This window comes from Patella vulgata, chromosome 2, assembly GCF_932274485.2.
Source record: "Patella vulgata chromosome 2, xgPatVulg1.2, whole genome shotgun sequence".
Taxonomy (NCBI): domain Eukaryota; kingdom Metazoa; phylum Mollusca; class Gastropoda; family Patellidae; genus Patella; species Patella vulgata.
This window is the reverse complement of record NC_065880.2, coordinates 26,498,569-26,521,853: the sequence shown is the minus strand read 5'-3', so window position 1 is coordinate 26,521,853 and position 23,285 is coordinate 26,498,569. Positions and strand designations below refer to the sequence as shown.

Here is a 23,285-nt window from a genome sequence, read left to right as displayed (position 1 = left end):
ATAATTACCAGCTGCATTTAAAAGAGGTAAGAAAACTTTTGGATTTTTACTGGACCTGACAATGTGATTGTATATTGATAGCCATATCCATTATAGCAGTAAATTGTGTGTCAAATCTGAGGTCATGTGATGGTGATCTGGCAGTCATATATAACAAAACAAATCATAAACTATCAAATATAGATGATAAATTTGGCAATAATTATAAGATATATATATATATATATAGGCAATATAAACTCAATAATCTGTCTCATATATATATATCAGTCATAGGCAATATAAACTCAATAATCTGTCTCATAAAAAATCTCATATTTATATCCCATAATCTACTCATAATCTATCTAGCATTTATTTGTGGCGGTCATTCATCTGATTAGGGTCTGTCTTAAATCAGGACTGCTCACAGAATGAAATTTATTGTGTAAGGACAACTCAAGCCGGGGAATAAAATTTCGAGTTCCGCAGTTTGAGTTATACACTACTTTCAGTTCCATGAAACTCAAATAAGGCAGCATTGCAGAGTTTAACCATGGCAACACCAGTTATAAACTGACAGAAATGACATAAAACACAAGATTTAAGTCTTATTGGCTTCCCTGTCTTCATTAGTCTAGTCGGACCAGAACATTGGGACGTTAAACCCCATTTCATTTCATTTTCTTATCGGCTTCAGAAATTATTTCAACACTGGCTCTCTCTGTGGACCTAAAATTTTAAATATAGACGGACATCCTCCCCTGGTAAAGTGAACTAATCAAATTTACACATTATTTTTTAACCCTATCAAATTTGTCTGGTCTTTTTTAAGGTGAATAAGTCTAAAACAAAATGAGAGGTCGGTGATACAAAACTCAGAGTGACTTTCATTTGAATATAGTACATGTACCTTGGGGGAAAAATGAGGAGTGAACCCCCTAGGTCCTTCCCCTCTTACAGAATCCAACCATGGGTTTTGACTCAATTTATTACTTAACTAAGCCAAAAAGTACAAGTTGGGTGGTACAAAAATTCTTTTAAACGAGTGGCCCTCTAAATTGGAATATGGAATATTATCAGAAAAAAAGATAGCACACCCCCTGTCCCCACCCCCCTAGGTCCTTCCTACCCGTGGAATCCACCCATGTAGTACTCAAATTTTAAAATTACATATAAATACAGCAAAATGTAAAAGGCTGCATTATGACTAATGAGAAGGCTTCCACCACAATTTAAACCATGAGAATACCAAAGGAAATGGCATGCGGTTTACAAATTGCATGAACATGTACATGGACCATTCTAGTTCCGAGTACTTCAGATATTTACATACTAATGGATATCTCATCCGTGCTGTATGCTGGAAAAGACACCATATTCTATTTCCGTTTTATCTCCTTGAATCCTCCCGGGAGATAAAATCAGTTCAATCATCGATTACACCGCCCAACAATAATTGGAATTTAACACTTGTTTTTTTCTATACTCGACTAACATGCTTAGGCAAACTTTGATCAAGGTGGATCGCCGTTGCTACTTAAAGCAGTCGAGTTCTAAATTCACTTCATCAATAAATTAAAGAAACCTAAAACATCTGCTTAGACAAGATGGAATACAGAACAGGGTACTGGGGTAGAGACCAATTCAAAGATAGGTTGCAGGGCAATGAAAACATACATATTTATTCTTTCATAGCTAATGAAAATGAAAGGAAATGAAATGAGATTTAATGTCCTACTCCTACTGGGCAGCAGCACTATGGCCTACTCTTATATCAAATTGAAACTGCCAAGGGATCTATTACATGCACGTCAATGTACCATCTGAACCACAAGACAGCTGTCCTTGTCAGGCCCCCCATTCTGCACCACTGACAGGGGGAAACCACGTCCGAAAATCCCAAAGAACTTTCTTGGCCAATGCAGGGATCGAATATGCGACCTACAAGCTAGCGAGCCAGCGTCTTACCCACTTAGCCACCGTGGCTACCCTATAGGTAATGGAAGCATTTACAAGACACTATAATTGATCAAGGGTAAAAACCCATTAAGTAGTTCATTTATTATACAAACATATACCAGTAAACAGTTGATTACTTTAGCTGTTTCCGCCTAAAATAGTCTGTGAGTAACCCTATGAGTGAATCCCCAAATTAACAAGAGGATATACTGGGGCTCGACAAAGTGCATAATTAAATCCCTGGCGGGGGACGCTTTTCATAACCTATAGCCAATGCAGTAGCTTCTGCTTCTGAATTCCAGGTCCAAACTTTCCCCTTTATTTGGCTACAATGGATATGTGACAGGACATGTTTACACATTCTAGAACATCTGGTACGACTTTTTTTATCTCTTCTTAAATCTCTGAATAAACTTTTTTGCAATTTCCTATATCAATTAGTTTTTGTTTATTTTCAATTTTTAAATGAAAATTGTGTATGTGAGCTTAATGATTCTACTATCTACTGTAGAAAATTCAATTTCTTCTGATATCTCCGGTGACAATTAAGCCTGATCACGAGGCCTACTAGAAAATATATGTCTGCTATGTGGTCGACATGGAATAGAAAGCCAAGTTCGTGCCATAAACCATTTATTACTACACTTAAGGGACCTGAGCACACATCATAAAATATTCAAGCTTGACCAAGTACAAACGATCTCTGTCTCTACATTTCAGAGACCTGTATACGCGTTGTAAAATATTCAAGATTCACCAAGTGCTGCCAATCTCTGCTGGTCGTTGCCGAACAATTATCAATAATTTAGTATGGGAAGACAAGACAGTTGTTAAGATATCATGAGATAGAAGGAAGACGAATCCATCATAGTCTTCTATCAAGATTGAAATGGCATGAAAGACATCAAGAACAAGCAGGTATTTCCTGCCATGAATAATGTCTTGTCACCTTAAAGGGGTATCGTCACTTTCAACAAAAGACTATTTGTATATTTGGATTTATTCAGAAAATATGAAATTTATCTAAGGTATTAAAATTGATTATTTAATTAAGAAAGCAATATTAGTTTTATGGCAATCTCCTGGCTTAAGAGTCAAAAGATTTTTGCCCAAACCGACATAACTTTTAGACTAAATTTAAGTCTATAGATTGGACATAACTTCGATAGAATAATCGAAACGATCGATTAAATATTTGATATATCCTGTGATTTACATTTAGATAAATATTGATTTACATCCGTTTTGGTAATATTCATTAGGAGCTGAATGCAGAAAATTTTTCAATATGTCACATCTTTGTAAACTCTGAAAGGATTTTAACCATTTTTGGACTGATATTCCTATTATTGATTTGACTTCCATAATATTGTAGTTCGCCAGGGATTAACAATCCTTCAAATGACGATCAGATTCTTTCATTTCATTTAATTTATATTCATAGATAAGGGTTCTCATTTCAAAATTTTGACAGTTGCTCAATGTTTCATGGAGGGCACTTTACCACTCTGCCACCTGACCCACAAATCATGTAACACAAACTGTATGCCTATAGATCCTATCACAGTCTTCTAAAATGAAAAATTTAACTACATCGATCCAGCATCATAATCAATGGCAATAAAGACACCAGATTAACTTAATTCACCAGACCTAAAAGAATAAAGATTTTTTTCAGGAATCATTCCAGTATTGTTTACAAGAAAGGTATATATCACTTGTCATCAGTTGATATACTAAGGCCGTGTTGAATTGATTCCTTGTTTCTCCTGCCACCACTCTGGCAATCATGTGCGGTAGTGCGGTAAACACAACACAAAGTGGGTTTCAAAACACAAAGTGGTCTGGCATAATACCTATATAGTCTGAGGGTTGTGTACCATTTTTAATAATATTATAAATAATCTAGTTATATTATTGGTTAGAATAAAAACACAGATAATATTTAATTAAATAAATTTAATAACAAACTAAAATTTGGTAACAAGTGGCTTCTTTGTTTAACTTTTTAAAAAAATGAAATAACCATATTTTGATATAAATTTTCCGTATTCTTGTGTTAAAATACAATGGAAACATTCCAGTTAGACGATATTTGATTTGCTTGTTGAGTTATAGATGGTTTCGATAATATCATCGAACGTGAAAGTGCTGGGAATAACCACCGAAGTCGAGTCGAGATAAGTAAATTCGCGTACCGGTCGGCCTAATTTATTTATTGATGTTTAAGGAAATAATAGTGGTCCCGTTTGTTCGTTCGTTCGTTAAACTCCAGAAACGAACGAACGGGGCCACTATTATTTCCTTGAACATCAATAAATTAGGCCGACCGGTACGCGAATTTACCTATGTCCCGGCATAGCTCACCATTTTGTAAGGAGTGCGTTATTTATTACACAAGATATGATTGGGTAACACTTGAATAATAATGACATGTGTTATAATTTTAGCCAATGAAAAAATTGATTATTCAGGTTCGCGGTTGAATATTAGCGATTGTCTTACAGTTTATAATATGCTTTCTCAATAGCCGAAATGACTGCTACACGCGCCATTTTGCGGAATTCATCCAATCATATACAGTGTAACTTATTCCATAGTATGCGGGCCCCTACATGTGTATTATCAACCGGATCCATTCACTTGATTTGATATTTGTTTATTCGGTGCAATGCCTATTTTCTGTCTTGTCCGCAGGTTTATCTTGTAGATTTTTGTTTTGCGTGTAGTGCGGCCCCCTGCACTTACTTATTTAGTTCGTAACGAGGAATAAACAACGAGAATTGACTTCTGATGTTTGGTAGAATTTTATTTAGATGTTATTAACGTAATTTTTTGAATTTTTTTTTTTTGTGTTAAAAACGTAAGCGCACGATTTTCGGGGTCCTCGACCTAAGCGCGGGGGCGAGGAGAAACAAGGAATCAATTCAACACGGCCTAAAGTTGAGAAACACCATTTGTTCTCAGACATGTTTAATAGTTGTGGCCCAGTGAGTAAGGTGCTGGCTCTCTAACCAGATCAGGAGTTTCATCATGTTAGCTGAAATAGTTCCTCAGGATTTTCCCCGTCTTCTCTCCCCTTGTTTGTAGTGCAGGATAGTAACTGAAGGAAAAGTCGCTCCCGTTTCAGATGGAATGAAAACCTGAGTTCAAATGTCCATTGACAAGATGTTAAAGATCTCCCGACATTGAAACTGAAATAAGAATAGATTGTAGTGCCGCTGCATAACACACTGCATAGCATTTACCAGGGTCTGGTTTCACAAAACCTTCTCAGACTTTAAGAATTTAATTGAAATAAGTTTAATAAAGAGCTATATATTAATTAAAATAAGGCGGACAATTTTGAGTAAATTCTTAACTTAAGTCTTTTGTGAAACCGGAGCCGGACTTCAATAGTACAGTTGGTGCAGAAAAAGGGGACGTTAAACCCTATCCCAATTTATTTTGTTGACGTGTTATTGTGTATTTGGTATAAGAAAGCTGCGACCCATTCATCCCCAGGTGTGCAATAGTTTGAGGTATATTGTCGGAAACAGCTGTTATATATCTCAGTTTATTAATCATAATCAACCCTCGTTTTGTTCACATCAATCATACACCATGTCACTTCATTATCTCATTATTATATTTAAACATGGCATGTTAAGTGTTAAATGTTTTCACTCAGTTCCTGGAATTGTGATTGATGCCAGAAAAAAAAGAGAGAAGAAAATAATAGAAAATAGTCAAAAGAAGTTTAGACCTAGTTTTGAGCTATGAGGTCAAAGTGATTTAATTTTTTCTTCTTCGGAGGATTGATAAATAGAAATAGCCGATCAAGTATCATAAACAATGTTCTATCTACAATTTCAAAAGTTAAACAATTGCAACCAAAACTTGAAAATGTGAACTAAATGCTTTTGAGAAGAGCAACCACAAGTATTTTTTGTTTTCAATAATAGGCCTTTCTAGAGAGAGAGAGTTTAACATCCACTCGACACAAACTAGGTAATTTAATTAATTCGCTTGGGCGTAGAGGGTCTTTAGCAGTGGGAGGAAACCAGAGGACCCAGAGAACACCCACGAGGAAGGACAGACGACCCGACTCATTCACACATACTATAATTAAACCAGATTAACTATTATGATCATGTAGGTTTAAGGTTAGAGTTAATTACACATATAATTTAGCAATGAAGATATCTTACTGCCAAAGTTAGTCGGAGTTTGCATTTTAATCCAACCTGCCGAGGAAAACCAGCCTTCCCAAAGACTGGTGTTTTTAAATTGGTTTATTTGCCTCACCTTTTGTGTTCTGATGACAAAGTTATATTGGTTAAATTATCACTGTTTTTTTTTTAAACTAGCTTACCCTGAGCGTATCAACAAGCTATTAGACCACGCCCACTGATATACCTTAAGTGTTAACTGTTTTTTAGTTCACTTCAACCATTGAGGGACGAAGCTACTCAAATCTAGAGAACATCAATAATTCTTGAAGCACCCAATCTGTGCACCCAGCTCAAAGCCAGTGAATAAAATATAACAATTTATCAAAGCCTTAAACACAGCAAATAAGTGAGTCTTTCATTCAAATTTCTTGATAATAAATTTCTAAATGCTTCCTCAAATGTGCCGGCTTCAAGCTGATGTAATGAGACTGATACCCATTAATCGGAAACTTATTTGCAAAGAAGTAGCATCATTTCTTTTTAACACAAATAAAAGAACATACATCTTATAAAATTCAATACTTATAATGACGAGGATCCGGTATTGAAACGACTCTCTGTGGAATTATTGAAGTTTCCGATTAGTTGTTATAAGGTTTATTAAATTCCCATTACCGTTCTCATTTCAATTTCTTTCTCATTTGTAAAAAGATGAAGATATCACTCACAAATTACTTTCTTTTAAACATAATTATGTAATTATAAGCTTCAACAAATATCACACAATTCCAATTAAAATTCCTAATTGATTTGGCATGCTCTGCTTATCCAGACATTCAAACAGAATAGAGGCAAAATCGTTTTGAGCCAATTGAGTCTATCTTGATGACATTGAATCAGAACTGGTCCAATGTGATGCCACCTGGCACTCAGTCCAGCAAAACATATGTGGACCTGTCACCATCGCAGCAGTCTCTATACTAAAATCTTGATTTTCAATATTCCCAATCTGTCGAATTCCATTTTTTGTGTAGTGATGCATTTACACAATTGTTAAATCATCATTCTCAAATGTTATCATCATGATCTGATTTTGTTACATTCAGAATTGTAAGATTAAAATTCATCTCTCAAAGAGGATATGCAATCATTCATATAAAGAAGTTGTGCGTTTTCCTTGTTTCTCAGAATAGATTGTCTTCTATCAGAAATGAAATAGGGTTTAAGGTCCTAGTGTTTACGACACCAACCAGGCTAATGAAAATGGGCATACGCCAAGCAGTGTACTACGAGATAAATTTTACTCAGACAGTGGTGCTACGGTCTACTCTTATTTTAAATTCCAACTGTCAAAGGTTCTTTTACGTACAAGTGAATTAATCTGTATGCAAGACTTGCTTTTATGTTCCGTGCCAGGCCCTGACAAGGGGAAACCATCCTGGAAAATCCTGAAGAGCTTTCTTGGCCAGAATCAAAACCACAACCTCCTGGTCAGTGAGTCAGCATCCTACACTAGCCACCTTTAAAATTGGAAGACTGTCATTAATCTATTTTAAAAAGTGTGGCATTTGGTCTCAGTAGGTATGGTATTCTATCAGAAAAGGCAGCATGTCTTTTAAAGGATCAGGTTACATTACCAATTTAAATCTAAGAAAAACATGGTATTATTATTTTGTTACTTTGTCACACTGTGAGCATGTTGCCTTCAGGGAGTCTCATCTGATAAATGAGCTCATATGTTCCAGTAATCAATCCACAAACTTTATTTAACAGTAAAACCCATAGACATTTGAGACACTCCTGCATTCCACCCTACAGCACTTTCAATTTCAAATTGTATTAAGATTTAATTTCATTTGAACACTTTTAAATCATACCCTGAGCCACGACAACAAAACCATTATCCTTCTCTTGAAATGACTTTCATGCAGCTCTACTGAGGAATTCTGTGAAATTAAAATTCCATTAAAAAACAATCTATATGGAAATCTTGCAGACATGTACATTTGTTCGGGCATATTCTATTCATCTCACCAGAATCTTTTCAGATTTCTTCTCAAAAGATGAAAGAAATAGTGAAAACTTGTGTTGCATTGTATGTTCGAGTTAGGGGAGGGGCTGAGTGGTCTAATGCATGTACTTTAGATCATTAAGTCATATGGGTTTTCTCTGGCGGGGTCCACCAAAATAAAATGAAATAGGGTTATAAAGTCCTACGTTTCTGCACCAATCTGGCCAAGGAGAGTTCTGTATTTATCTTCAAATTCTATTAATTTTGTATTGCCCTGCATTGTTAAAAGAGTTATGAAAGCCAGACTCAGCATGTAAACTGTCACTTCGTTAGCTGGAGAAATTTATCCTATTATTAAGTGCAGGAGGACTATACTACATGCAAACAAGACCTATAAGACAAACCTACGGACAAATAACAAATAACTTACTGCTGTGTGAGAATTACTATGATATATCTATCCATTGACTTTTCTATAGATTTTGACCTTTGACATCTAACCTTGTTCTGGATTCTATACATTTGATATGATTTATAGCTAGTTACTGACACCTCGGCTTAAATTTACAGCTAATATATCATACCTACTTATTAACATAAAATATACATCAACCTCTGTATCTTAACACTGTAGTTAAGATACCTTTCTTGTCGACCTTGAACAAAGTAAAATCTATTCAATATTAGTCTAAAAGGGGCATTTAAAAATTTAAAGGTCTTCACCAATATGTGAAATGAAATGAGGGATAGATTGGGAGATTGGGGGATGGGAGATTGGGGGATTGTGTATTGGGGATGGGGGGGTGGGGGGGGTGGGGGGGTGGGCGGGTTTGAACACTTTGCATCCACTCGACATATAACTATGTCTATGCCAGACTTAGCGTCCACCGACACAAACTATGCCATTTTCAGACTAACATGTGGTTCAATTTTATTTCAATAATTTTCTTGTATGAAGGAATCTTTAGCATTGGGAGGAAACGGGGGTACTCCGGCAAAACCCACCAGGTTGGATAGGTGACCCAATCCCCATGAAATGAAATAGAGCTTCAACATCGTACTTTTCTGACCCAATCAGACTAATGAAGACAGGCAGTGCAATAATGGTAGATTTGGCCAGATAGCCGCATTTCCACAGCTAAGAATTACAGCTAATATTAATATATCATACCTACTTAGTCTAAAAGGAGCATTTAACAATTTGAAAGTCTTGTTGCCAGTAGGCAACTGTGAGGCTGATTTCCCCCACCGCAATCCCAAAAAAAATATAGCACTGAACAAGCAAACTGTATCTATACGCCATAGTTATAAGCAAATAACCCCTCATGATTGAACTATGCGCTCAATTTCATCCTTTTCCTGTAACCATATATTATGCCAGAGATAAATCTGCCTATGGATAATCGAGACTTTGTTTTGTAACAATGGTAATAATGACAATCGAGGCTACAGTGTTTTTGAAATTATTATTTATCGACTCAGAGTGAAGTAACTTGACTGAAATTTTCAGCATATTCCTATTACATTATCTATCTTTAAACTTTTATACCGAAAATTGTCAGCTCTTTACCTAATCTTCCATATTTCCGCTTTAAAGGCTCAATACTACTCTTGTTGTAACAGAATAATATGTCCCAATCTTTATTCTGGTCAACAAATTGTACTATTTTACAATATTCCAATTAATTGATGATACAAATTTCATCTTAACACACCTAATTTAAAAAATTGGAAAAATTCAACTAAATGATTTGAAAAGCCTAACGTAAACCTTTTCAAATGTGACTTGGATTTAAAAATATTTTTGAAACCTCTGGGCAAGTAAAATAGGATGTAATGGATAAATTACACAACATGTAGAGCACTTACACATCTAGTACTTAGAATAAGGCTAATATTTATTTACTGGAGCTGTCAAGCCATCAAGAGTGTTATTGTCCCTTTAAGTAGAATCAAAGTAATAAAAATGAAATGAAATGGAGTATAACGTCCTACTGTTCTGCACCGACTGGGCTAATGAAGACAGGAACATTATGTGTCCAAAAACATAAATCTCAACATTGTAGCAGTACTAACAATACACATAAATATAGAATCATCTTAAATAAAATGCCATTTCTGACAAGATTTAAGACTATATACAGAATAATTTTAATAATTCATTGTATATTACAAGACAGGTAGATAACTGAACACCTGAACTAATTAAAATATTGACAGGAGCTATAGGATATTAACAGCAAAAATATACCAGTAATTAGAAACAAGCCAAGAGTGAGGCTACTGTCCCCCGCCACAATCTCAAAATAAATAGATCACACATACTAATTAACTGCACATCTATACTTAATCTAAGCAGTCAAGGGTTTGAAGTACTTGGTAGTGAAACTATACACTAAGATTCACAGATACATACATTTTAATAGTCCTGTGCTTTCTACGAATGGCAGGGGACAATATAATGATATATTTGACCGATGGTAAATTTTCATGGACATGTTTTTTATTGTTTTGTTACCACCTTGTATTTTTCATGGTCTGAGATGCTAAATGTCAAAAGGTTGAACTTTACTTTAGCCATGTCCTTCATTACCATTTTTAACTTTTCACTCATAACACTTCCTCATAGCACATGTTTTTTGGACAATATCTTAAAGATGTATTATGTAAGAATTAGCTTGTCCTTATTGCTATATTAGTTTAAAAATACATAATTTAAGTATTCGATAATATTTATCCATTTTTGTGAGAGAGAGAGAGAGTGGACTCAATGACAGACCTTAGACCTTATGATACAGTGCATACGTGCTAACCATACGGCCATCCAACCCCCTCCCCCAACCATTTTTTTGAAGGAAATTCATGAATTGTTTTATTTCTATCCAGTTTAGAGAAACACAACTAACAGTTGATTAAATGTATTAAAAGATGGTGAAAATATTGTTCGTCTGTGTATTAAGAACACAAAACCTGATAATAATTGTAGATTTTACAAAGATGTTAGTCTCAAAATGGTCTAGCTGTGTTTTGAGGAAGGCTACATGTGCTTCAAATTTCATTTCTTCATAATATAATATCTGGAGATCTGAGATGCTAAATGTCAAAAGATTTTACTTTATTCAAAGGTTACGCAACTTCCTGATTTTATACATTAAAGTCCCCATTTTGGATCTCCTGGGATGTGCATTTTGTTTTTTGATAATATCTCATCTTTCACAGTTTATCTATACTAATATTTGTGACTGTTGTTTGTCTGTCTGTTCGGGGTTGGCGGCTACACTAGGTCTGCCCCAAGTCTGAAATTTGGGGTATAGGGGTAGCTCGGACCGGGGAGTAACATAGGCCAGGTGGCGTCAGTCTACCATTTCCGGTTTCGGGGTTTTGACCCCCGAGCGAAGCAGTTATGACCCCCCAAGCGAAGCCAGGCATTCTTCTAGTATATTATAATCAAAGCCAACTAATTATTTTTAACATGTGGATAAAACATTGACACTTCAATATTTTAAGGGGACACCTGACCAACCCCTTAACAACCAACACAACTCCTCAGATACTCTCTTGATATAATATTTATTCCTCCAACTTTTCAAAAGCTGTCGACATCATCAAGATGATAATTTGTTTTTTACCTGTAAAACCGAAAATGTGTCAAAAGTTACTGTGTCTATGAGATGTTTATGAGATGCTGGTCTAGCCAGAGTTAACCATCAGTCATAAATTTGTTAATTATCATAATAGGAGTTGTCAAAATGACATGACTGTCTACCTCTAGGATAGAGGTGTGGTTTAATCACAATACCATTTGAGAGAGAGAGAGAGAGATTGAGAGAGAGAGAGAGATGGTGTATAATAACCCCTGGTAATTTCTAAAACACAGGCTATTTTATATTGGAATCAGTGTGTCATGTTGTATTTGCCTAAACCTTTATGCTTACATAGTTTAACTAGGGCCGTCTTCGGTACAAATTTGACATAGGGTCTACTGATATTTTCAGTCGACATTCACTTTAATGTATTTTCGTTAATTTAAAGGGGTGTATGACTATTTTTTTTAACCTTAAAATAATCTTCTCCTTGTCACATACAAATCTGAGATTGATTGAACCCATGACACTTGCACAGATAACTGGCCTTACAGCTTCCCATTGTAAAACCATGTCCATCTACTGAGTGACTTTCTGTAGACTTAACAACATTGTAAACAGTATTGCAACAGTATTCTATTACCTGTATACTTTTCCAGTCTGAAGCCAATCAAATGTTGGGTTTGTCTATGATTTCAACACAATAAAAACTAAGCCTAGCAAAAATTAGCAGACCGAGAGTTAGTTGTATTTCTTACATACTGTGGATTTAAAAAGGTCCTTAAATTTGGGAACCTGGGGAGAGGACCCCTTGCTGGCTTCCTCCTTAGCACAAGATATCCAAAAGGAACCAAAAAAGTACATTTGTGGATATCGATCAGACAATCAGATTTATAGTATAGGATCATTTGTCAAATTTTGACTGTCATATCCTAAGGCTGTCAGTTATTATAAAACTTCTCAATTACATCCCAAACACCATGTGATGGTGGTCTGACAGTCATATATAACAAAACAAATCATAAACTATCAAATATAGATGATAAATTTGGCAATAATAATAAGATATATATATATATATATATATATCAGTCATAGGCAATATAAACTCAATAATCTGTCTCATAAAAAAAACCTCATATTTATTATACATATACTCATTTTATCGTATTGGTATAATAAAATAAATCATAGCAGACTCAACACAAGGTCCAGTATCTGTTGTCGGCTACAGAAATTACCCCACTAATTTGTGAGCAACTTCCATAATATTTACCAAATCAAAATATGATTTCGGAGTCGATGATTTTATTTACAATAATCTACTCTTGACCTGCCTTACCAATTGCAGGGGGAGGGGGAGAGAGAGCCGAGGTGTTGTCTGAGAAATTTTCTCATGGTTTTCCCCTTGTCAGTGGTTCAGGATGGATGGTCTGACAAGAATCAGATGGCACAAAAAAAGAAGAGGTCCTGTGCACATAAAAGAACCCATGACAGTAAGCCTTAGTGCAAAACTTTTCTCATGCGTCAGTCTTCATTAACCCAGTTGGTGAGGAACATTAGGACATTAAACTCCTATTTCATTTCAGCAATAGCAGGGAATGATTTACACTATTTTGGTGAGGATTATGAGACATAAGATTAATTTAAATTAGAAAGAGAGTGAAATGGGGTTTAACGTCCACTAGACACAAACTAGGTTCAATTTCATTTAAAAAATTCACTTGCGTGTAGGGGTCTTTAGCAGTGGGGGGAAACCAGACGACCCGGAGAAAACCCACAAGAATGGATTTTAAATTAGATAATATATTCTGTAATGAGCACATATAATAGGTGGAAATCAAGCTGGAAGAACACTGGAAATGAACCTGCTGCCACCTGGTTTATAAGTAAGCCAGTGCCATTCTCACTGAGCACCTAGTTTTAATATACATTTATACCAACACCCCTACCACCATCATCCTTGAATTCACATTAATTTCATGATGAAGTGACTTATTTTCTTCCATTAACTAGATATTCTCTTTTTTCCATAGTACGTCTATCTGATCTGCTAATACATGTATCTGATCATGTTTCTTGCAAGATTTTTTTCCTTTTTTTGTCCTATGAAGAAAGACTGATTTTGCAAGCCAGATCCTACCGATAAAAATCAATAATAGTCTTTCGTCAAAAATAAAAACTTAATTGTCAACAAGGTCAGTATGACACATTAACACGTTAATTTCAAAGAACGGGAAAGATATGAAAAATAGAACAAAATTGATTTATTGTCTGTGTTTTCATCGTTATAATGTAGATCATATCTCCCTCCTGTCAACTGTGCTATGTAACTTTATTCCCTATATATGGATGTTTTTGTTAAAAATAGCAACAATCCTCATCTTGCTAATGGCACAAATCATTGAACTATATTAATGTATGGAGTAAATACCATATTATAGCTTACTGTATTTAACATAATTCTCAAATATAGAGAACAAAAACTAATTTTGTTTGAGTGTCATTGAAATCTTTCGATGGACCTCTTTAATCCGATTGAATGCATATACAAGGAGATTATCTACTGTAATCAAATGTTAAATAATCAATTTGAATATATATTTTAACGTGCATTACAAATAGTTGCAAAATTTGATATTTTCCAAAACATGCAAATGATGTGCCAAAACTTTAACCCAAGTAAATATTTATAATTTTCTTTAAAGGGCACTTAGTGAAAGGAATATAATATATAATAACAAACAGCTTTATGGATAAAATTCACTGGGTTTATTAACTGCAAGGTTTCAATGATGATACTCTCAGGTTATCAAGCAATAATCAATGAGAGAGAGAGAGAGAGAGAGAGAGAGAGAGGGAGAGAGAGAGAGAGATATGGGGTTTAATGTCCCACTCGATACAAACTAGGTCATTTCGGGACTAACACATGGTTCAGTTTTATTTCAATAATTCGCCTGCGCGTAGGGTTCTTTAGCAGTGGGAGGAAACCGGAGGACCTGGAGAAAACCCATGAGGTTGGAAAGGCGACTCTACTCCTTGTCATGCACAACGGAGAATCGAAACCCTGCCAGTTGACTAAATGACAGACCTTATGATATAGAGCGCAGGTGCTAACCATTCGTGGCCATCTAACCCCTCTAAATGAAACTACATTTAATTAATAGAAGATAACCTACATGTACAATCATTTAATTGTCATATGAAAGAAAATGAAGAATGTCTCTTGAAGTAATTAGGTGAAATGAAATGAAATGGGGTTTAATTGTCCTACTGCTCTGCTTCGACTGGGCTAATGAAGAGGGAAAGTAATTAGATTATAAATCTCATCAGGTGGTAACTAAAGTTGATAACTAGTGACATACACCAGATTATTAGCTTGAATAATACTTTTATTACCATTAACAGCTGGCAGCCAATTTATTCACAATTATCAGAACTGTAAAACCGGCAACCTTCTGTGCCGACATCACTTCTTAATCATTGTTTAACTCTTTAAAAATAATAGAAAGGACATCCAGTTCTCATGTTTCCATGTAGGAACCTTCTGTATTGATATAACTTCTTAATCATTGCTTAAAACCAATAGAACCCATGTTCAGTTTGAACTCCTGTTTCCATGTTGGAACCTTCACTTCTTAATCATTGCTTAATTTGTTAAAACTAATAGAACCAACATCCAGCTGAGTTTCAACTCATGTTTCCATGTAGGAACCTTCTGTACTGACATCACTTCTTCTTAATCATTTGTTTAACTCTTTAAATACGAATAGAAACAACGCCCAGCCGAGTTTCAACTCCTGTTTCCATGTTTCATTTGTTCTATCTTTTGTCCAGAATCTCGGTCGATGACAAGCTATTTAACAGATGTAAAGGGTTTAGAGATGAAGGTTGATTTATTCTGAGCATGTGTTTTTTGCATCTGTTTTATGAAAACCATGTTTCATGTTCAGAAGATTAATATTTAAGTTGTATGTTATTCTTTCACAACAAAGAAACACTTACTGGTGTCAATGTACTTGGAAATAAGCATCTGGTTTCACAGGTGAGTATTGGGGGATCTTGATTTTCTTAAATTTTTGGTTCAACTATATCAAGACATGTCGAAGTACAATGTATGTACACAACATTTTAAGACAAATTTTAGACAACATCGTTTCCAGTGAAGGAAATGTTCCTAACCATAAAATTTCCCCTTGAAGATATATCTTAAATGTCCCCCCCACCCCCTCGTACTATTGAACCAACTGAAATATTGCTGACCCCTCCCTAAAAAAAAGTTATCAACCTTTGTTAGTTAGTAGAAATGTGATATGGGATGTGACAGGTATCAATTATACCCTGTATGAAGCAGATTATGCTTATTCTGTCTTGACAATTCAATATCACACCACTATTTCTGACTGTATATTGATGTACATATTCTTGTTTTAATTGTTAGGGTGGGTTGTTTGATCAGACGAACACCAAATAACAATCAGCCCAATCATCCATTTGACTATTATTCTATCATAATTACTAGCTGTAGCAGACGACGCTAATCATAATAGATATATTGACGATCTGTACAACTATCAGATTATTACCATCCATAAATCTTCCCAGCTTTACTCTCACTACACATGTCTACCAACGTAATCCATTTCTGTAAATAGAATGAGTTCATGCCACTTTTCATTTGATGATAAAATGTCAAGAACATCTGATACCATTTTTCATTTGGGGATGAAACAGATAGAACACATAATACCACTTCTCATTTGAGGAGTTCTCATACTCAGTAAAATTATACCACCTATGCATGGGACCACAGTTTTTCTTTTGGTATACAATTTAAACGACTAGACATATTCTTCTTAGTCACATCGTATAAAATTCTATGGAATAAATTTAATGTATATTCCAGTGGGTATATTTTATATCTAGAAAGATTCAATTTGTATAAAAGCTGATTTGCTTTTTAGATACATAGGACACTACGGGTTCTATGAGATATTTTTGAATTTTAATAATTTAAATGGTAATGGCATTAAATTGCCACCAGACTATTCCAGTCTCTCATGGTTTAAATCACTTGACACCCTGCATGTAATTCAAAGTTATTTTGAATATAAAATGACTTGAAGCTTTTAGCTATTAATATGTTGATGGATTTAATACTTCTACTTCATCTCTATAAGGAATAAAACCAGACAGATTCATGAAACACTGAAATCATCAAGTGACATTGTTTAATCCTAAAGGACATGGATATCAGATGGACCAATTATATAAGACCAATTAGATAACATATAAAATATAGAAGATGCCCTTCAATATTATATATTAAAAGGTTCATAATGATAAATGGAACAAGAAATAGGGTACAAGGAGGGACATTAAAGTAAGCACAGTAACACAAGCATTACAAGGTTAGGAATTAAAATTATGTCGTAAATTCTGCTTCATATAAACTGACATGACTGATATTCCCTTTAAACTACATCTATAAGGAAGTTGGAAAGTGTTAAAATGATTTGAATATAAACAAGTAATATAAAAAGCAGATAAGACACTTGTAACCAGGTTATTTATAAACAATATACATGTTAACAACTCCTCCAGTTGAGTTTTATTATTTCAGGGCAGAATGACCGAAATATTCAACTACATCTGGATATACCCTGTCAGCTGTTCAGGTTCAGAGGTTTTTCTTTAAAAAAAAACCCCAAAAACATTATTTATGTGATTTGGAGTGTTAAAATGCAAAGGCAATCTATAATCCATTCAGCTGATGGAGTTCAGATTTTTTAAAAAATTTCTTACCGTGGATTGGATAATTTTTTGAGATGCGGTTTAACATATTACTTTTCTTGAAAAATAAATCAATATATATAATCTGTTCAGCTGATGGAATTCAGAGTATTTTTAAATATCTTAACTTCAGATTGGAGATTTTTTTGAAAAAGAAGTGGGGTTTAACATCTAACTTTTCTTGAAAAAGAAATCAATGCTTAATCCATTCAGCTATTAGGAGTTCAGATATTATTATACATAAGCATTATTCTGCTATAGTTTAAAATAATAAGGCAAAATCTTAATGTACTTGTAACCCATCCACATCCCAAAAAATTATTTTATACCTAGTTCAACCCTGTGTAGATTATTCACAAACTGTCCATAAAGAAGAAGAGAGAATTTAAGCGGTGATTAGACTGTGTACAATGCTAGCACCACTTAGTAAAATAAATCTAATAAAGTCCCAAAACTATCACTGAGCTGTATGTATTGAGAGTTGTCTTACAAAAGGCAGGACATGCTTAATGATCTAGAACACCTGATACCATATCTCACATGGCCAGCAATGATCTTGATCTTTAACAATGCTATTAAGAGTTTGTTAATTTCCAAAAGGTGAAGGTAACTTGAATATCACCTTAGTGTAAACTATGTTACAAACAGATTGTATTTTTTATAATAATAACAATAACATAAATCATACAAGTATTTGTTTACTAATGACAGATTGTCTAGACACTAGGAGTACGTTAGGAGTGGATTTAGTACAAGTTGCCAGTAACAACCATGTGTTTCAGGAAGCCGTGGAATTGTTGTTACATGTGCATGTGTTCAACAGATACAGATACATGTATGTTCATATATATCATCTAGAAATCAAAGCATTTTCAGGTTAAAGAGGCATTGTCACTCACACCATGAAAATAAAATATAATTAATTGGGAAGCATTTCAAATTCATAATAATCTTAGACTCAACTAGTTATCGAAAATCCCAATACAGACGGTCTTAAAAGGTATATTTTAATGAACATTCATTAAAACTCCTTTAAATCCACTAAGTGTATAACTTATAAATTGACAGCTAATGTCAAAATATAAGCAACGGTTAAAAAGCTTTGTCTCAAATTATGTACATGTATACAATGAAATTTGAACATCCAGTAGTAACAAACTGTAGATATAAATCATGTTAAACCATAAATTATTATTCTTAAAACTGGATAAAATCTTTAAAAAAAAAACTATTTCCAGTTACTAACAATTTAAGTGGTTTTAAATTTTATGCCCCCTCCTCAATTTTTCAGAAATCCTGCATTCAGAGTTTACAAAAACAAGAATAGTTGTAATAGTTGAATGACCAGCAGAAGCTATAACATTGAGAGAAGACAAAAAGAGAAAAATATATGTTACTGTTCTCGCAGAGGTATTCGGTAAAATATGTGTGTATCGGTGTTACGAGTTGTAACGACTCAAACATGAACTGAGTTCCACTTGTTTTTCTACAGATCATGCCCGTTTTATAGACTGTGTAATTTATATAACATATTTTATACACACTAGGTAACAACAGTATCATCTGTAATACAAATTGCCAAACGATTTATTAAAGCTATATTTCAACAGCTGAGTTCCCGAATATAAAAACATTGAAAAACATATTTGAACTACAGTAGGGGAATGCATTTGTTGTCCAAAAAACTTATAATGGAAATGCAACTGGGCTAATGGCATACAGTGTGCTATAAGGAATATTTTGTTGAATTTCAATACCAAAATGCACATGGGACCTCTGTAAATCTAAATTGTAATGGTACAAAGTAATTGTTAACTATTTTATTAAAGTGTAATGATACAATGCAATTGTTAACATTTTATTAAACAAACAGTGAACCACAATGCCCCTTTATTAATGCTGTTGTCTAATAGAACAACCTATTGGAGAAAATCTTTTAGAACAGCTCTCATATGTGTACAGAAGACTTCAGTTTGAACAAACGTGATAATTAAACATGCATTATGCAAGAGCTAAATCTGCCTACTGCAGGTCTTTCTTTAGGCCTGAAATGTTATATAAACTATTAATTAGACATTAATTAACGTATCCAGAACATAATCAACTCTCGCTGTCAGTGCTATCCTGCTATAATTGTTGGATTATGATCCGATTTTCTGCATAACTTTCCTTCTCGATTTAACGATTAAATGGATATTCGAGACTATGATTTTTGTCGTACCGACTTTTGTAATGATGACCGTGGCTATGTGGAACTTTCGATCGATTATTTCTCGGTTCATAGTGGATCAATTTGACTGAAATTTTCAGCAAATTGCCTTTACATTATCTAGTTTTTAACTATTATAGTGAGAACTGTCAACTCATTATCTAATCTCCCATAATGTATCTTTAATCTTATATTTATATGTAATTAATGTATATCGGAATGTTCATCCCATTTCAAAATCCACATGTTATCGGCATTTTCCCTATTTTTAAGAAGTAACAAGCAAATGACAACCTTCTATTTAAAGCACTAAAATTTCCCCTGATATGACATCTAATTTACATAACATGTAATTTGCAGTATGAACAGGTAAGTCTATTGTTGACTGATCTGACACTAGAATATCACATACAATATCAAAATAACTAATTGAAAGGATAAACAAAATGGCTTGTAATGATTTGTATGATGTTAATATACCACTGCAATTGATTCTGTTTGGATGTTAATCTTTTATAAGTGTGAGACCCTTTTGACCCTAATTTATATTGTCTGTATATAAGCTCCAATTATTGTAAAGCCATGATAGAAATGATGACAGAGGAGATATTAATGCCACAAAATTAAAAGGGATGTTAGACCAATTATCATACAAGACTAATGTCTGAAGTTCTGATATCTGATTCTAACTAACAATTACCCGAAAGCTGCTCATTGTCATTGGTGAGATTGTTACGGGAACATTTTGGATTAAAACTGCCTGATGGAAAAGCTGTGAGGTGTCGCCATTAAATATATCATGATGTACTGGTATTTATTTTTAAGTAAATTTTGAAAGAAAAAATATGGCGATGTGTACACGTATCGTAAGGTTAGCGTATTGTTGCAGTCCTACTCTATAGTAGACAATATAAATAAGAACTATCCACCATCAATAATTTGGTTTTGGGTAAAATCTTTTGATGGGCCTCTTTTTCTGAATTGAATGTTGGATAATCAATTTCATTAGATTCTAGCATGCATTGAGTCGTGGGGCAAGAAAAATTAAATGAAATTGGGTTTAATGTCCTAGCTCAGGAGAGAAGGAAAAAAGTATTTTTTCATATCTGGCCTTAATCAGTTATATTGATCTGTGTAAGAACAATTTACGTGTGCGTAATATTATTGTAATGGTGGTCTGTATTATATCATTATGTCATAATATATACCCACGTATCGCAACTACCATCTTTAATCTGCTTAATAGACCGATTGACGGCCATACAATCCATCTCGTATAATAACAACCAAAACAAATTACGAGAGAATAAAACCTCCTTGATCAAATATTCGTCACGTACACAGAGGATAATATGCTGCCATTAAGGAGATTTTATATTTCTGTCTCCCTCAATAAACATATTAAACGATATTTGTAGATATTCAGGTTCTTGATTTCTCTTTGTGATATAGAAAGGATAGAAATAATGATACTAAATGAAACCGGGTTTAATGTCCTATTTCTTTGAACCAAACTGGGCTAATGAAGACAGACATTACATCATGCAGTTTGTTATGAGGTATATATGTGTTACCAAAATACTAGATGTTTTTCCTTGCCAGGCCCTTCCATGTTGGACTACTTAAAAGGGGGAAACCTGACTGGAAAACCCAGAGGAACTTTCTCAATAAAATCCGAGACATCTTGGTTAGTGGGCTATTGCTATATACTCATCGAACCACTGCAGATCCAAAGAATGAAAATTTTCTTTTTTGCATACAATACATGCATGTCACAGAACTAAATAGCTTCCTTATCCTGTAGTTTTCAATATATTCTACATTTTATAAAAATTTAATTTCCGTTTAAGTTTCAAACCCCTGCAGTATATTTTTTTTTTTTAAATTTTAATTTCCGTTTTAAGTTTTAAAGTCTCTGGAAATGAAAGTCCAACAATGATACAGAACTGCACATTAATAACTCTTACCGATATTTTCTATTAAAGATACTCCAGACTGCTAGACTTTTCCTTGATTTCCATTTATATGAAGCAATATTTACCGAACAGTTGAGAAATATAGAACTATAGTGATTGATCGTGACAAGCCGAGGTTAACAATATCAATGTGTAATTTAGTAGGTCATATGAAAAACTTTCTGATTTCTAGAACGTAAAATCCATTCTACCCAGTTACAATTTTTTCATAAGGCCAAATTAATTTAATTTTGCAGTCTTGAAAAACAGGTACTCCAGAGTTTCATAGGTCATATGAAAAACATTTTAGCCAGTTGCCAATCTGATTAAAACACAGATTCTATTTCGTTTCATTTTTTATACTTCAAAATTTCATTTTACTTGACTTTACTACTCGGATCTGGACGAGTTGTAATATAACCCGCATTCTGGTTGATGTGAGGGATTAGCCAATGAAAAGTTCTGTTGCAGCAAGGTCTTGGCATATCCTACTAGAAACATCAACACTGACTGGTTAATCAAATATCTGACATCATAGGTCAAAAGTCGCTTGTATGGCCACAGGTGCGACCTCCCACTAGCCTACAACTGGTCAGATCTTCATGTAGTAGAGGAAATCGGAAGTATAAAAAAATGAAGCAAAATATATATCTGTTTTTTTAAGTAGATAGAGCCAGTTACATTCTACCCAAACTAGTTTAAATTTTGGTTCTTCGTGGCCTTCATAAATAGTAACTCAAGTCTTGTGATCAATGTTTTATGTATTTCAAAACTTAAAATATTTAACGACAATGCTAAAGAAGGGTAACCAAGTAGCCTACTTTTTGTTTTTACATAATTTTTTTTTTCAACAAATAAATAGAAAGCCACATTTTAATATATGTTCCTCAAGACAACAGTTAAATTCGTGAGGTCTTAATTTTGTATAAACAGCACTGTGTATCCCCAAATATTGAATTTACTGTTCTTCTATTCTGTTATTGGAATAGGAATATCTGAAAATACAAAATCTAGAGAAAGACATGGGGGTTTAATGTCTATTCAACACAAACAAGGTCATTTGGGACTGACAACTGGTACAATTTTATTTCAATAATTTGCTTGAGTGTTCAGCAGTTGGATGAAACCGGTGGACACGGAGAAGCCCATGAGGTTGGGCAGGAGACCCTACTCCTTGTCATGTTTGCACCACTTGACCCCCTTGTGGTGCTATAATATGCATGGTATACAGATATCTGATCCCCTAACTGCCAAAACCAGGTCACTCCAAATAATGATTTCCCTATTCAAATATTCTAAATCATTAATTGAATGCTATTCAAATATTTGATTCAATAATCAACATTTTTTTTTTATCATTTTTCATCATTTTCTAAAACTGTGAATCTCTCAAAGCAAATATATTCTCCTTTATCAATTGATTTATTTTCAAATGAAAGAATGAATATTGTTATATATTTTCTACACAATAAATGATCAAATGTCATTAGTTTTCATTGACAATGAATACTAAACAATCAGTTGAAATGGCCTACTGAATTTGATTATTCATGTCACTCGATTTGTTAGATTTATGTCAAAATAACACAGAAATTAGGTTGCTTTGATGTTTGTTCAATTAATTGTCAGGCAACCTCA

General features: G+C 34.0%; 1 protein-coding gene and 1 long non-coding RNA gene across 2 annotated transcripts in view; one reads left to right on the top strand and one right to left on the bottom strand.

Annotated features, from left to right (window-relative positions):
* LOC126810457 (uncharacterized) overlaps positions 1 to 23,285 on the bottom strand; it is an 80,058-nt gene that overhangs the window by 35,792 nt on the left and 20,981 nt on the right. The window lies entirely within an intron of this gene.
* LOC126810471 (uncharacterized) lies at positions 18,188 to 19,325 on the top strand. Its single transcript, XR_007675233.1, has 2 exons — positions 18,188 to 18,318; positions 18,775 to 19,325. It is a non-coding gene; the product is annotated as an uncharacterized LOC126810471 (long non-coding RNA).